The sequence below is a fragment of the Camellia sinensis genome, chromosome 11 (genome assembly GCF_055761805.1).
Source record: "Camellia sinensis isolate YWXY chromosome 11, ASM5576180v1, whole genome shotgun sequence".
Lineage (NCBI taxonomy): Eukaryota > Viridiplantae > Streptophyta > Magnoliopsida > Ericales > Theaceae > Camellia > Camellia sinensis.
The window spans coordinates 71,699,354-71,704,263 of record NC_138971.1 but is presented as its reverse complement, the minus strand read 5'-3'; the positions used below and the strand labels follow the sequence as shown (position 1 = coordinate 71,704,263).

The following is a 4,910-nucleotide window of genomic DNA, read 5'->3' as shown; positions in this document are numbered from 1 at the left end:
TTTATTTTTTTTTATTTTAAGGTTTAGGGTTTATAATTTAATTCTTAATTTTTTTTTTTATTTTAAAGTTTAAGGTTTAATTTTTTTAATTTATTTTTTTATTTTAGGGTTTGGAGTTTAGGGTTTAATTATTAATTTTTTTTTAATTTTTATTTCAGGGTTTATGGTTTAAGGTTTAAGGTTTATGGTTTAATTCTTAAAATTTATTTTTTTTATTCGAGGGTTTAGGATCTAGGGTTTATGTTTAAGGTTTAATTTTTATTTTTATTTTTATTTTAGGGTTTAGGGTTTAGTGTTTAGGATTTAATTCTTAAAATCTAATTTTTTTATTTTAGGATTTAGGGTAAAGTGTAATTTATCATGCCAAAAAACATAGTGAGAAGATGAAAAATAAAAAATAAAAAAAAAAACAAGGATGAAACTGTGCCCGTTTTAGGGGCAAAAAAAAATGATTAAAAGGTGCCGTTTGAAATCACGGTAGGCACAACAGGGACCGCAACACAGAAGGGACCCCGCCTCCATCCCGAAATGACACTCAGAATAAAAGCTTGGCCATGCGCGGATTTGAGTTCTGAAACTCAGAATAAAAGCTTTTAAACATGGCACATGGCCAAACTTCTAAAGATGGCCAAGCGGATTACCAAATGAATGAACATGTCACATGGCCAAGCTTTTAAATCTACACATTTACACAGCTATATTAAATCTTCCTCCAACCTCCACGTGCTCTGTTGCTACTTCCCCTGAATTGGATTTCCCAACCTCCACGTGCTCTGTTGCTACTTCCCCTGAATTGCATTTTCCAACCTCCACGTGCTCTGTTGCTACTTCCCCTGAATTGGATTTCCCAACCTCCACATGCTCTGTTGCTAGCATTAACCTAGAAACTCATAATAAAAGCTTGGCCATGTGCGGATTTGGGTTCTGAAACTCAGACTAAAAGCTTTTAGACATGGCACATGGCCAAGCTTCTAAAGATGGCCAAGCGGATTACCAAATGAATGAACATGTCACATGGCCAAGCTTTTAAATCTACACATTTACACAGCTATATTAAGTCGCCAGAGTATTCTGAACGTCATTGGAAGTCTCTGGAATGTCCAGAACGTCAATGGACGTCAAAAATATCACTAGAGACTCATCAGAATGTCTAGAATATTGTCGGGAAAAAAACAAAAAGAATGAATGGAGAAATTAGAATGAAAAAACATAACAAAATATGCTAAATATTGATAAACTGAAAGAAAGAAAAAATGTACCGAGATACAGCAAAAATGAGGGGAAAAAAAAAAACATTAGTTATTTTTCATTTTTTTAGAGTTTTAGCAAATAATCTCATATATTGATTAAACTAAAAAGCATGCTTTGAAACAATAAAATTTACTTCAAATAAAATTATTTATATTTCTCACATCATATTACAATATAAATTAACACCAATAAATTAAAAAATAATCAAAATTTACAAACAAAAGTCAAAATATCTCAACCGTTTACAATTTGATAAATTTATGAATTTCATTATCAATACGAAATAATCATTCTACAAATATAAAACACATTAAAAAATCTCAAAATTTTATCATTATTAAAATGATAAACAAACACATTAAAAAAATCACACAAGACTTAAAATTAAATAAATCTATTCAATAAAATTAGCGAGTAATTATCTTTATGTTACTTGGGCAAATTATACCGGTGGCATTTATATTTTATTCCTTGTGTCATTTTGGTCTTTACATTTCAATTGACTCAATTTTGACTATTAATTTTAGATTTTGCATCAATTTGGTCCAATTGATAATATCGTTAGTGTTTTCTAAACAAAAAATTATCACTAAATTTGTTAAGGCTAACTCAGTGAGTTTAGTAAGTTTATAATTTTGCCTTTAAAAATATGACACATGACACTTATGTACATATTTTTTATTAAAAAATACTAAACGTTATAAACAATTGGGTCAAAATGAGACAAAGTTATAAATTTAAAATCAAAATCGAACCAATTTAAATTATAAAAATAAAAATGACACAAAGATCAAAATATAAAAACAGCTGCCATAATTTGGCCAGGTTAATTTTATCTTTCTTATTTAAGTAAGTTTTTTTTTTTGAACAAGTAAAACAAGAGGCAAACAGAACCTAAACAAAGAAAACATCTAGGCCAATGCTAGCAACGGAGCAAGAGCAGGGGAAGCCGACCACGCAGAAATTCTTGGGCTACCCAATGTGCTGCTGCATTTGCTGTTCTTGGACTCCATTTGAAGGAGAAATTTCCTTGAATAGCCAATCTCTTGATATCATCAAACACAGCCCCACACTCCCAAGGAGGAACCTTTTCAGAGACACACATGGATGACTCAAATCCGCACATGGCCATGTGCCATGTTTAAAAGTTTTTATTCTGGGTTTCAGAACCCAAATCCGCACATGGCCAAGCTTTTATTCTGAGTTTCATTTGGGGATTTGGGTTGTGAGAATGTTTATTCATTGTTCTTGGCCTTGTTGGAGGAAGATTTAATAAATCTGTGTAAATGTGTAGATTTAAAAGCTTGGCCATGTGCCATGTTCATTCATTTGGTAATCCGCTTGGCCATCTTTAGAAGCTTGGCCATGTGCCATGTCTAAAAGCTTTTATTCTGAGTTTCAGAACCCAAATCCGCACATGGCCAAGCTTTTATTATGAGTTTCTAGGTTAATGCTAGCAACAGAGCATGTGGAGGTTGGGAAATCCAATTCAGGGGAAGTAGCAACAGAGCACGTGGAGGTTGGGAAATCCAATTCAGGGGAAGTAGCAACAGAGCACGTGGAGGTTGGGAAATCCAATTCAGGGGAAGCCGACCACGTAGAAATTCTTGGGCAACCCAATGTGCTGCTGTGTTTGCTGTTCTTGGACTCCATTTGGAGGAGAAATTCCCTTGAATAGCCAATCTCTTGATATCATCAAAAACAGCCCCACACTCCCAAGGAGGAACCTTTTCAGAGACACACAGATGGATGACTTATTCAAGTAAGACTGACACCCACCAAACCAGTCCTCCACTGCTATGCATGTTAGAAGAAGCTTTATATATCTTAAATATTGGAAATAAGACTGTCATTTTAGCATACTGAGTGACATTGATTTGCTTTTATGGATTACAGGTTTTGGATATAATCATTGTGGGAGGATGAGGGTAGCTTATTTCACATGCAGATAACAACAAACATATTTATAAGTTACAGAAGACATCCTATTTTACCAAAGAAAAAAAAGGCAACCAACAACTAAGAAAATGAATAAAAAATAGATGTGTGATTTATCTAATTGTCATAGAATTTCCCATTGTTATATAGTGAAGACTGATATATGAAATGAATATCAACCATCCATTCATCATTCTTTCTAAATAATATTTTTATAGATAAATTTTTTGAGTCCCTAGTATTTCTGTATAAGTTACAATAGTCATGTAATATATAAAGAGTAATAATATATAATTAACAAAAAATTTATATAGAACTTTCATAAAAATTTCAATATAAATCTTTCACTTTTAAACAAAACATCCATAAAGATATCATTTTTATAAAAAAAAAAGTTGTATTAATTTTAATTTTTATAAACATCCATAAATTAACTTTTTGTATCGAAAAATATCCTTCCAAGTTCCAACAAAGTAGCCAAAAGATCATTTTGTGTTGTGAGGTTGTGGGTCTAACTTTTATATATAGAAGAGTTCGATAGTTTTTGTGGTATTTATTTTTTCCTGTTATGAGAGTTGTATTTTTTTTTTTCCTTCCAAATTTTGGTTATGATTGTTGGGTTTGCTGACTGTTGGAATTCTAGCTACTTTGGGCATTAAACGTTCATCGTGTTAAAATTTGACACGATAATATATAACACATTCACTATAACAAATTAAAGTTTTAGAAATAAAAATTTAGTGATCAAATTATCTTTTAAGGACGAAATATATTAGTTTCTAAAAGTGTCGTTATTGTATTTTTAGCGAAATTGAACATTTAATAACGAATTACTTTCTTTTTTGGACCAAAATTTTTTATCTAAAAAAATAAACTTTTGTCACAAAATTATTTTATCCACAAAAGTTTATTTATTAGCGATATTTTTAAAATTTTATTATTATAGGCCCTTTTTTGACTTTTCTGCACAGCCCCATTTTTAATATTTCATTTCGTAATATATTTTTTTTTATCACTTTTTGAGGTTGAAAAAGTTTGATCATTAAAGGCCTCATAAGTTCAGCTGTTAAAATTGCTTTTGTTATGATTGTTATTAAACTTTTTCATATGTAAAATTCTATTCATACATAAAATTAATACAAATTTTTTTATAAAAATGATATCTTTGTGGATGTTTTGTTTAAAAGTGAATGATTTATATTGAATTTTGTATGAAAATTCTATATAAATTTTTTGTTAATTATACATCGTTACTCTTTATATATGACATGACTATATCGTAACTTATACAGAAATGCCAGGGACTCAAAATTTATCTATAAAAATATTATTTAAAAAGAACAATGAATGGATAGTTGATATTATGTAAGCCTTCACTATATAACAATGGGAAATTCTATGACAATTAGATAAATCACACATCTATTTTTTTATTCATTTTCTGAGTTGTTGGTTGCCTTTTTTTCTTTGGTAAAATAGGATGCCTTCTGTAACTTATAACCCCATTCTGGTGCCAAATTTATTCTACAAATGCTGTTTTTTATGGTATGATAAATATGTTTGTTGTTATCTGCATGTGAAGTCAGCTACCCTTATCCTCCCACAATAATTATATGCAAAACCGGTAATTCATAAAAGCAAATCAATGTCACTCAGTATTCTAAAATGGCAATCTTATTTCCAATATTTAAGACTAGCGTATGTCCGTATTTGAAGACACG

At 30.4% G+C, this 4,910-nt stretch overlaps 1 long non-coding RNA gene across 1 annotated transcript; it reads left to right on the top strand.

Annotated features, from left to right (window-relative positions):
- The first annotated feature begins 2,788 nt into the window (after window positions 1–2,788).
- LOC114309133 (uncharacterized) lies at window positions 2,789–3,382 on the top strand. Its single transcript, XR_003645690.2, has 2 exons — window positions 2,789–3,013; window positions 3,148–3,382. It is a non-coding gene; the product is annotated as an uncharacterized LOC114309133 (long non-coding RNA).
- Window positions 3,383–4,910: the final 1,528 nt, after the last annotated feature.